Here is a 13,464-nt window from a genome sequence, read left to right on the forward strand (position 1 = left end):
TACATTATAACGCCCCCACGGCTGAAAGGGCGAGCATGTTTGGTGTGACGAGGATTCGAACTCGCGACCCTCAGATTGCGAGTCGAGTGCCTTAACCACCTGGCCATGCCGGGCCCTTACGTCAAGATACATATTCTCCAACTAAACGTAAGAATCATCGAATTCAACTCGGACTACCAATAAAAATATAGAGAAACGGATAGAAGCTTTAAAATGTGGATATTCGAAAAACTTGGAATAAAATCATGGGCAAAAAGAAAAACAAATTAGGAAATTAAATACAAAAAGAGAATTCATAGACATCATTCAGCAAAGGAAAACAGTATACTTTAGACGAAAAAGCACAAGAAAGCACAGAAATTTATGCTAGAAGGAAGAAAGTGGAAAGAAAGAGAGCAAAATGATAACAAATAACGAAATGTGGAGATAATATCAAACAATGGACTGGCCTAAAGATCTCAGAATGCACATATAGTGTTGGCGGTCCATTGCAGTCAACATCTGTAATGTAGATGGCACAAAATGATTGAATGAATGACGAGCAGCTCCTCACGAATTACCAGAGATCAGCATTAATTAAAATTAAAAAGCTAGATTTCCAAGACAAGTAATTGACCAGCATCATTCCAAGGTATTTTATCTCGGTCACTAAAAAATTATTCATCTCCTTACTGCGACGTTTCGTATGACTCACTATTCAAGATATATATTTCGGATTTAATAACTGTGTACCGCCATTTGTTGGCTCGCGTTTAATAGCAGGAAATAACCTATATATCTACGCGAAGGGGTGTCGATCTACGTCTCTGTTAGCAAGAGGTGGACTTGATTTTGCAATATGTCACCCTTCTAGATAGCTTCTACGTAAAACATTTTGTTAAATATCCAATATTTTGTAGTTTTACAGGAGATTGAATGATCTGTTATTGACATGAGCTCCTGTAAAACAAATTCTATTGTTTTTTCTGTTTTTACTAAACGTTTATTTTCCCCAGTTCTTAATTTTAACAGCCGTCAACTTACCTAATGTATTTATGGTCATAATATATTTATTTTATTTCATAAGTTGAACCAGACTTCTCCAAGTGATTGTTTAGGTGCATGAACAACATTTGAAAAACAAAAAACAACTCTGATATCAGCCGAAGTACGTTTTTTCGTTTACACAATGAATGTAATGCAGAGTAATTACTTTTTGGAATTTATTTTAGTTTGGGTGTATTTCTGGTAAAGATTGCACGTTTTTGAAACACCCAAAAATGGTCATTCTGTTTTTAAATACCTTACTATAATTAATTTCAAGTGTTTTATAGGATCCTTACAAATAATTTGCTCAGTAAAAGAAATTGGTAACAACTTATATTTTAATGATTTGTCCCAGCTGTTTACATTTTATTTAATTACATACGTAATGTTCTTACACGATGATAAACTTTGATCTACATATGAAATAAAAATGGCATAAAACCATTATTTTACATTACTTTATTTTTATACATATATAATGTACACAGAGACGTAAGCAAACAGCCACGGGATTGTATTCAACTACAATGTCTTATATTTATAACTCATAAGAAATTTATTAATCTGGTTAAATAAGCCAGAACTAAGATATACACCATTCTTGCGTTTGAGTGAAACCCCTCTTGAGTCAGTTACAGCTATCTTCCGAACCCGCGTTATTTTCTCCGTGATCCATTGATAGGATCCGTGATAGGATCCATTGCCTGAATTATTTGTTTGTTTGTTTTGAATTTCGCACAAAGCTACACGGGGGCTATCTGCGCTAGCCGTCCCTAATATAGCAGTGTGAGGCTAGAGCTGAAGGCACGTAGTTATCACCACCCACCGCCAACACTTAGGCTACTTTTTTTACCAACGAATAGTGGGATTGACCGTCACATTATTACGCCCCCATTGCTGAAAGGGCGAGCATATTAGGTGGGACGTGGAATCGAACCCGCGAGTCGAGAGCCCAAACCACCTGTCCATGCCGGGTAGCATTGCTTGAAACAAAGTTTAAGCTCACACAGTACTTCTTTGCATATAGTGTGTTTATTTGATTAATTTGAATACGACAACAATCCAGAGGAGTTTGCAGAATTCATCATATGTCATTTTCAAATGTGAGACCATTCTCAAAACCTGTTTTCTTCATTTATAACGACACAGTAAATTCATATATTGGAAAAACATTAGATGTCAAAAGTCTACAACGTTATAATAAGTTCGTAAAGAATATTACCTTTATAAAAATTTATGAGAAGTATTTAAATTTTAGTGTGTGTGTATTTTCTCATCACAGGTAGAAAGATTAATCTTCCAATGATAAATTACTATGAAAACAAAACCTTAGATGTGAAAGACACAACACTCAAAAGTTGACAATTTTTTACATATATAGATTTAGAAAAATACTTACTAGGAGAATCCTTAAAAAAAAAGTGTTCAAAACTAGAAAAAAAAGCTTTATAAATATAAATGAAATGAACCAAAAACAGATAAAAAGGAATATAAAATGAGATCAGTAGGAAACAGGAGTTTACACTCGAAATATTGAGCCAACAAAGTATCTCATTTTGCAAGGCAAAAAGTTGATATCTAGCGTGAAGTTTTTAAATTAAAACACTCATAATTACCACAGTTACTTTACCCATTTCTTTGCATGACCTCTTACCTCGGATGTTTTTGTCTGTTTTGAAACATTGAGTTAAGATACACTACATCATGATGTGGTAATGATTAAGAGTTGAGACAACGTAGATTAGTACACAAGCAACTTTTAGAATGTGAATAATGTATGACACGAATAATGAGGTATATAAATAAATCTCGTTACCATGGTAAAAATGCTCAAAAATCTCTTTATCAATAATTCTTTATGCATTTCGAACAGCATGAAATGAACTGTTAGTGGTGATGTAGTTTCGATTTTAAGACTCGTTGTGAGATTTTTTTAAAAAAACTAGAACTAACTGCATTGTATCTAGTGTCACTAGGTTAACTATTTTGTTTTTGCAAAATTGGTATGAAATTTCTTGAACTTTTTTGTTTTAGTGGATTGGAAACAGCACGTGCTAAAGCTTAAAGATGTTTAATTATCTACACTATAATTTGTGACTATAGTCTGTCTGTGTACAGAATTAGAGAAGAAAATGTATTTAGTCTGTCATAAAATTTTATTATATACATTTTTGCTTATTAGATCAAATAACATTATTTTTTTAGCAATGAGGAAATTGACGTGATATGGTCTCCTTTGATAAAACGGCCGCCCATGTATACCATCAGTTACACCTTCTACCACCTTGAGTATATTATATGTAAGCATTTTTCACTGATCTCCTGTATAAACATAATGGTGGACGGGCGCGAATGTGAATGATCAAAACGTGACTTTTTTTATTGAACAACTTTGACCTAAGGTAAGCACTTTTAGTTGTTGTTTTTTTATGGTTACAAAGTAGGTATTAAGGGAACTTCAACTTTATTAATTGCAAATGAGAAATAATAAACAGTCGAATATGCGTAAAAGAAACACAATTCAAATTTACTATTGTTTTTATAACACACGCTTGCTTTACGATGAGAAGATCATAATAAGACGAGGGTTTTACCCCACACTAGTAACCACGTTCTTTATCGCCATTGTCCTAGATAATACGCAACTTTGCATGGCCTTCCCGATTCCTGCTGGGAGCATTTAAATGATGAGTTAAGTGATTTAAAATTCAGTTGCATTCTTCCTCAATCACAAAAATGCATTTATTTAATTGCTATAAAAATCTATGTCTAAAGTTTTGTTTTAATTAGAAATGGTATTTATCTATATATAAAACACAAAAATCTATGTGTTTGTCTGTCCGTTATTTAACTATTCCTAGGTCGCTGGGTCAATCTCAACCAAACTTTGTAAGATGATAGTTTGAAACAAAAGAAATGTTAATGAGGGCTCACGACCCTCCTCCATCCTATTATTGCTGTTATTGAGCATTTATTATATTTGACGTACGTTAACTATATTCATAGATGGCGCCGCTTCCTTAAAACAAAAAACCACACAAACGTCTTATATATCTCAGAGAGTGCACTAGCACTCTCTATGGAGGAATGTAATAAAATGGCCGCCACTAGTGCAATAATACGTAAACTCAGCTAAAGTTTCTACTCCAACAGGCATCATATGGCTGATATGAAGAGTCGTTTCTTGAGTTATACCCACTTCCTACTTTGACCCGTGACCTTTCAACTTCGGCCCATAAGACACTTCTGCGGCCAATGACCATCAATTAATTAATCATATGAAACACTGTGAAAGAACATTAAGAGTTAGGTGTTGAAAGCGTGAAACAGAAAGCACCCAATTGTACAGTGTATACAAGGTTTAAGTACATACATAGTGAATTTTTAAGCTTATGCAAAACTTTTGGTGAGGTAATAATTAATACTGTAATAATATTCTATGTTATAAATAATTTATGTAAAAGTTAGGATTTTTGTAATATTTGTCATAGCATCCATCCAAACATTTTTTTAAGCTCATAACCCGGACAAAGGATGGGTATCTCAGCTTGTAACACACGGCTCATTATAAAAACTTTTGCTTTTTATTGAAATTCATCTTAATAGGTGAAAATCGCATTCAAAGTTAAGGTGGACGTTTCTCCGCACTTTTTTCCTATTCTTGTCATTCCTTAGAACCGGTTTCTAAATATTTTTTCTCATATTTTAACAGGCCTCTCAAGAGCCAGTGGGGACAATCTTGTTGAAAAAAAACTACCCAATCCGATTTTTTCTTAATTTTAACTGAAATTTTCTGGACATTTTATTGGCTAAAAAGAAGGCATTTCTCGCACTTTTTTAGCGTCGGGGCTGCGAAAAGTGATTTGAAGAGGTTAGGTGACTGAAATCCATCAGTGCATCATGAGCTTAATGGCCAAGCACAAGAAGCATGGAAGTCTTCAAATGACACGCAGAGGTATTCAGGAACCGTTTAGAACCTCCTTGGTAAACATTGTGCAGCAAGCCGAGTAAAATATTATGCCTTTAGCTGCTTTCAAAGTGTTCCTGTCTGCTCATCCTACTGCTGACTATAATGATGCTTCGACCTTCCCTACCGAATCGCAGGTGAAATCGTTCGTATCTCAATTTAAAGCTAAACATAAAAAAGGTGATAGGAGAAGCATAAAAGGTTGGAAATTGCTTAATTAATGATGCTGAGAATGTGGCTTTATTGATATATACTGAATTTACTCCCAGTGGGTAGACTTGAGTACTAGCTAGTATTGAGACTTGATAATGCTGTATTTCACTTAAAAATTTATAAATTAACAAACAAAACTTGTCTCGAAAAGATACGTCCAAAACCACCCTCTTTGGGAGGTTCCTGATTGAACTTACTTTTAATATTCAACAAATTGTGTAAAGACAATAGTGTAAAGACGCCCCTTGACTCCCGAGGGACGTGTAAAGACACCCCTTGGCTCCTGAGATACGTGTTAAAAGAAATACCTGTTGTAGTATAAATATGTTTTAGCCTTACTTTTCAAAAGATTGAACCTAAACACGTTGGATAAAAGAAAATACCTTTCTGAACGTAGTTCAAGGTCGTTTTTATTACCCAAATAAAATAAATAATAACATTTAATGATTTTATATGTGTAAGTTTAGATTTTATTGATAGTAAAATGCTCGTATTATTGTTTGAACGTTGGAATAATCAAATACAACATATTTCAGCGAATGTCAACTCCACATCTAACAAATATTATTTCTCCAAATAATCTTTATTACAATACAGGCACATATTAAAATACAGAATAACATTAACATTAATTTTGTAAGCTATTGGTTTCAATAGAAAAATCCTAGACAAAATCAAAACTCAACAGATTGTGTCCAGGCCCTGTTCATCAAGAACTATCCCATTTACTTAATAATGAAAGCAGAGCTTGGCTTGTTAGCCAGGAAATAGCCTAGCCAGTTCGCTACGAAGATGAAACCTAGTGCAGGAAGCTGAAAGTTACTTAGAAACGAAGAAGGAGATTCATATCTACGAAATATCCTGGTAACTTAGAAAAGAAGATGGAGCCTCTTTGATTAGAATACTCCTGCTCAGTTGCCTAGCAACGAGAATGAAAACGATTGGTAACAAAACCAGAAAGCACAACAACGTAATATAACTTATAGGGCATAAGTAATCTCTTATACAAAGAATCAGGATATACTTATTCCCCTTTTTTATATGTTTTTTATTTTGTTCATACTGGTAAGCGATTTTATTGAATTAAACATTATGAATAGTTGAGTCTGAGCCTACATATTTAGTTCTTGAAAAAACTTTAATCTATAAATTACTCTTATTCATAACCCAAGATTAAAATTGAGTATGCTTTGACGATCGATATGGATCATTCAGTTTTTTTGGCACCAAAGTACTTTATTCAACCGACAAAGTATTCAACAAAGGACTTGAAGTGTAGGTATCTGTTCTTGTGGGTGGGTTTTATGTATATAGTTGTGATTTGTCTCTCTTGTCTGCTAATGAGTATGTCAAAAATGATAGGCTGTTTTGTTCCTCTATTTCCATGGTGAAGTGGATTCTTTTATCTATAGAATTAAGATGTTCTAGGAAGGCTGGTAAGTTTTCATGACCGTGGGGCCAAATAACGAAGGTGTCTTTAACATAACGTCTGTAGAAACTTGGTCTTATAAATGTTCTATCTAGTTTTTTAACATTTGAACTGAGGATGTAATATCATTCCAAAGTATTAAAATATTTCACAACTACATTATGCTATATATATATATATTGCAAAGAAGACTCATAATGTTCATAATGTTCTCTTCATAATGTTGAATGACTGTTCACAGGATGTTCTCTACATATTGCTAACTGACTGTTAACTTCCAGTTACCACACTTGGAACAATATTTGTTTGCCAGGTGAATTAACAGGTCTGAGCTATGAAATATAAACAATGTATTCCACCATATTACAGATTTTATAGTTATCAAACATTGTATTGATATTTTTAGATTCGCATCAGAAGCTCGACTCTGTTAAATATCCCGCACAACACTGTACTAGAAGTTCTTCGTGAACACACATCCTAGGCTTATTCATAAGATAAAGTGTGTTTCTTTCATAATGTTATAAACCTATTACTCTTCAGGTTTATAGGGCGCATCAGCAACAAGCGTATTACATTATGTATTTTTTATAGAAAGTAGTAATTTTTAACATCCTGATTTTCTTCTAAGAGAATGAGTGAGGTATTATTGAACTGAAAACCCACAGACACAGTATATGATGTTTTATATCAGAGAAAGCAACAAGCGTATTACATTATGTATTTTTTATAGAAAGTAGTAATTTTTAACATCCTGATTTTCTTCTAAGAGAATGAGTGAGGTATTATTGAACTGAAAACCCACAGACACAGTATTTGATGTTTTATATCAGAGAAAGCAACAAGCGTAGTACATTATGTATTTTTTATAGAAAGTAGTAATTTTTAACATCCTGATTTTCTTCTAAGAGAATGTGTGAGGTATTATTGAACTGAAAACCCACAGACACAGTATTTGATGTTTTATTTCAGAGAAAGCAACAAGCGTAGTACATTATGTATTTTTTATAGAAAGTAGTAATTTTTAACATCCTGATTTTCTTCTAAGAGAATGAGTGAGGTATTATTGAACTGAAAACCCACAGACACAGTATTTGATGTTTTATATCAGAGAAAGCAACAAGCATAAAATACCAATATATCGTTCCGGAGCCAAGTTCGGTATACTAATTAATAACCTTCCAGCTTATATGTTATAGCATACTAACTTGCTGTGAATTATGCACCTTTGAACTACACGAATGGCGAAAACTTTGTTAAATCGGAACACTTAAAAAACTGTATTTTATACACGTTCCACAGAATGAGGCGTGTTTGTTTTGTGTAGAAACAATTGTTTACGTATTTTGCATGAACAGTCTGACAACAGACACAAAATGTTGTCAGATGACGTTTATTACACGAAGAAATGATTTATTTTCTATATTTAATATATTGAGATCAGACAACAAACAGTGCTCGCCGAGATCAGAAAGACTACGTGATCAATAACAAGGTGAACCTTAATTTGTGCCAGTCTAAAACGCCATCGATTCCTGAGGTACTTATTCGATAATTGGGAAGATCTTTGTTGCGGGAATTAAATCCCAGGTGCCGTTCTAGTAGTTATTTAACATAAAGAAAACTATTAAACTGACAGAAACTACAGAGTTTAGGCTTAATGAACTATATATTTAGAAAGCTAACGCGATTTCCAAAGAACAATATAAGTTCCCATTTACTGATAACCAAGACGCATTATCAAAACATTTCTCTACAGTTAAAAACTATTTTCAAAATGCGTTAAGCAGACGATAAGTCTACCGACCCCATCGATTTTTCTAGATACTTGATAACACATCAGTGGCATCACCACCACAGAGGTCGCTAAAATTTCAAAATTTACAAATATTGATCGTTTACGACTCTCAAATTTCTCAATTATTATCATTGACATAATCCAAGTTCTCTCTATTTAGGCCCTTTTTTACAAAAAACTATCAATATAATTGCAAGAAACCCAATATAATCCTAACATTAAAAAAATTCGTATGTACTACATAAGGAAAACTAGATTGAATTTATGCAAATTTGAAGCCTTCAAACACGTTTACTGTACTAATATGAATAAAAATGATAAAGGAATTTATTTAAAAATTTAAAATGTATGTTAAGACTTTAGAAAAGTTAACATTTCTTTATAAGTTAGCCTTGCGATGGCAGATTTTCTTAAGTTTAAGCAGGAATCTGAATAAAATACGTGTTAATGACACAGCAAATATTCAGCTTTTTACAAACCATTTATGCACTAAATTGCTTGTGAGCTCACGACTTCTTTGGTTACAGAATCTTTAATGACATATAAGTCACTCAAAAGAATGTAAACAAAAATACCATCAATGTTGCAATTAATCGCACTAATTAGTGGTTTCAATCAACTTTATGGTCAATTCCTTACGTTGAGTTTTGAGGGTTAAGATAATGGGCCAATCTTTAAAGAAACTTGTGACATAACACGTTACTGAATTTTTCTAATTTTCCATGATATCGCCACGACGTCACAAATTACCAAATCTATATCTAACTAAAATACGAAAATGATATCTAACAAATAATATAATTGGCTGGAAACTCTTACTTGACCACTATGACATGATCTTCGGGTATTTTTTTAATCCATGCTCGGGTAGAACTATATTAGAACTCTCGATTTTTCCATGATTGTAGAAATTTATATATAAAAATAAGACATCTTTTTTTGATGAACAGCAACTTACTTACATTTGCAAACATGTTTAGAAACTTAAATATTATATGTATAGTCAACATCGGTAGTCCGAACTTCATTCAAAAGTTGTTTTTTTTTTCACATTATATCAAGATTAGTATCAAAGGTAGAACGTAACTATACTTATTTCTATATTCGTGTAAGCAAATATTTATAGTTTATGTTGATTTATTATCACTCGAGAAATGATATATACCTTTTCAATGTAATCTTCTACGAAAATAATGAAATACCAATCGAATTTCCCCAACTGTTCTTAGGCATCTCACGGGAAAAGGTGGCTTGGTTAGTGCAACATAGATTTTGTTATTACCCGCTTTCTGATATGATTTGAAACAAAACTATGCAAATATAATCTCATGATTCGCTTCTTCATTTCTCCTCTTCATGACAATCCATTTTTAGAAATTTATATTTCAATTTCTGTTTTGGGCTTCATCAATGAATTTTAAAGATCTTAATACGAGTATTGGTTCAAAATGTCGTTTTCACAATCTGATGAGAAACAGTTTCATGAGGGTCTAGTATACTTGCATCTATTAAAGAGAATTCGTTTTATGAAAAATACAATTTCATAGTCCTTAAAAGTTTGGAAAATAAACAAAAGATAGTGTTTATTTTTATCCTCTGTGCACAAGAACTAGATTCGTAAGGTAAATCTGAACATAGTTATTTTCCAAATGAAAGTGGATTAAACTTGTCTTTCAGTTGAACAATCCCCAGCTTCTTAATGGCGCTCGACTCGTAATCTGCGGGTCGCGGGTTTGAATCCCGGTCACACCAAACATGCTCGCTCTTTCAGCCGTGGTAGCGTTATAATGTGACGGTCAAACCCACTATTCGTTGGTAAAAGAGTAGCCCAAGAGTTGGCGGTGGGTGGTGATGAATAGCAATGATCCATCTTCTCTATCTATCGTACTCTGAAATTGAGCGCTATAAGCTCTCAGGCTTACCGCTGAGCCACCAGAGGGGGCAAGTTGAAATATTATAATACCAACAAAGTATTGATGAAGAATAGCATTAGTAAATTTTTTTCTTGTTCTTGTTTGTTTGTTTGTAATTAAGCACAAAGCTACACAATGGGCTATCTGTGCTCTGCCCACCACGGAAACCCGGATTCTAGTGTTGTAAGTCCGCAGACATGCCGCTGTACCACTGGAGGGCTTCTTGTTCTTATACAGGAGTATGGTTTTTCGATAGCATAAGAAGTGGTGATTGGTTTGAATTTGGTATACTTATATCTATATGTGATGGGAAATTATAAAAACGTGTTACTTATCCTGAAAATTTCTTTTAAAACCATCTATCACATATTATGAGAAAATACTCTTATGAAATAAATTTTTTCCTATGTGACAAACGGTTTTGAGCCGAATAATTTAAAGAAACAATAAACGTTAAAATCTATCATTTTCTCACGTTACCGCAAAATTGTTTTACGTTATTGTGGTATAGAACATAACACTTGATCCACAGGAGCGACTTGCTCAAAACTGCAAATTTATGCTAAAAGTATTATAAACAAAATATTTAGTATTCACAACGTACAAATTTTTGAGTGTAAACGCTTGCAAACTTTGGACAAAACGTTGTGTGTACCCCCTTTTCCAGACCGAGTAGTTTAATAATTTAGGGCAATTGAAGGAATTATAAATACGTTGTAAGAATGCGAAATGGGAAATAATATTACCATAAAACATGTGTCCAAGAAATAAAATAAGTACAAACTGTGAATCATGTGTTTACTACGTTCACGTTCTTTATATCAGTGCCTAAGTCATTTATTATGCTATTGCAAAATTCTTTCATCCAATCTATATTGACATTCACTTTATAACATTCATTCTATACTTGCTGCACATTAAAAAGTAATGATTTATATTGCTACAGTGTATAAGGCGTATTTGTTTTCATTGAGTGTTTAATTCCCCATTTTCTTCTGGTTTCGTTTCTTTCCAAAGCCAAATTAACCAAGAGCTGAGTCGTTTGTTTTAAGGTTAATTGCGCTCTGGATTTAAGCCAGTAAATTTACTGCTGACCTACCGGGGAATAATCAAACAAGAAATCAATTTGTATTCTAATGCCACTTTATTTCGGTTACTTCCGTAAAAAACATAGCCAAGAATCAAGTTTGATTCCGCTTTGTATTCTAATGCCACTTTATTTCGGCTACTTCCGTAAAAAACATAGCCAAGAATCTGGTTTGATTCCGCCAGAAGATTCTTTTTGCAGATGTTCTACCAGTTAAGAATCTTAATATCTATTTCCACACCTTTATGGAGTTCGTAGAAAAACTCAGAACTCAAATATTAAAAATATATTTTAAGATAATTCTGTGTTTTAGTAACCTCCTTTACATTTCTGGGCTCTTTTTTTAACTTGTTTAATAAAGCTTTTACATATACACAGTTCACAGATTACACCTATGCACTGTCTCTATCTCTCTTTTTTTCTTCAACGTCAAAATAATATTTTCCTCAAATTAAGTTTTACTATTTATTTTCTGTGATCGGAACTTACTGTTTTCTATTATTTCGAAAGTGGAAAAAAACATGAACATTTCACTATAAACCCTCGTTAATGCTTTCGGCAAGAAGGATCTAAATTCTTCAGGTGAAGACAGATCCACCTGCCAAAGGAGCTAACGAATCTTATCTTTACTTGTGACGTACCAGATCTTTTGGACCTTACGTATTTTTATATTTTAAACATTTTTTTCAAAATGATTTTGACACGTGTGTAATGTTCAGTCTTGAAAACTAAAAATTATAAAAAAAACAACGAGATTGCCTCCAGTCTCCAAATGACTAAAATAATAACTTACTGTACAAGGTTAAAAAGTGGTAAAAAAACCCGATGTGACTGGAAAACAATGTCATACATTCTAGATGTTTCGACGCATATCTTGCGTCATCCTCAGGAGTGTAATGTTTTGCAAAAAAATAACACTTATTTATACAGTTATCAAAACACCAATTTACATATTAAAGAATTTCACGCCATCTGCAGAGTAAGAAAAAAAACGGATGAAACACAATCGCTATTGATTAGTGTGGAAGCAATCTTTATATAATAAGCTGCTGCTCGACCCTTACCCTGATGATTTACATCAGTAAGTTATCAAAGGTTTGGTTAGTCTAATGAAAGAAAACGAATATAATTTTAGTTTACACAGAGGATGATGAAAAACTGGAAAATAAGCTTGTTCTTTCTAATTGATTTGGTATTTAGTAGAGTTGTGTATAGGCTATTTTCATATTTCTGGTGTCATTTTCTTCGTGTAATGTAAAGGCAACTTCGTCTTAGGCAACTACCTATGGCTATCAGGTTTCTTGGTGTGCCTTGGATGGAAGCCTGGGATATCATATTGGTAGAACCTATATAATGTCTGAATCTCTATCTGGATTGGTAGTAACTTCTCTACACTTGTAGATATTTGTATAAGTCTTTATACGTAAGGAACTCATGATACAGAATCCATATTCTCTTTTATGTCTCATTCAATTTTTTTCTTCTGAGAAACTGGCATTTATATATTATGTGGCGCCCCCTGGGATAACTCTCAGTGTCACGCAGAAATTAAATTCTTGTTTATGCTTATTCTTTTGTTATAACTGCATACTCTGTACAAGCCTCTCATATAATATACATTACTGTTGTTTGTTATGAAACACAAAGTTACACGAAGGGCTATCAGTGCTCTGCCCACCACGAGTATCGAAACCCGATTTCTATTAGCATAAGTCAGCAAACATACCGCTATGCCACTGGGGGGGGGGGCTATAATATAGAGATTGTCGAGGAAGTACATCTTCTTCTCTGTAAATGTATTAACAGCTCTCTGGATTGTAAACTGTGTAACAAAATTAAGCATATAAAGTATTGTGGTAGCGTAAAAACATAACTGGCAAGACTTCTTCGCGTAAGTTTACAGGAAACGTCTTTCCAATCTTATCAATTAGCCAAGAATTGAAATTTCTTTTTAGCGGCTCATAGAATGGCTCTGAGTTTTTCAAGTACAAACATTTAGCTCATAGCTCCGTCATCTCTTGACCGATTTGT

This window comes from Limulus polyphemus, unplaced genomic scaffold, assembly GCF_000517525.1.
Source record: "Limulus polyphemus unplaced genomic scaffold, Limulus_polyphemus-2.1.2 Scaffold261, whole genome shotgun sequence".
Lineage (NCBI taxonomy): Eukaryota > Metazoa > Arthropoda > Merostomata > Xiphosura > Limulidae > Limulus > Limulus polyphemus.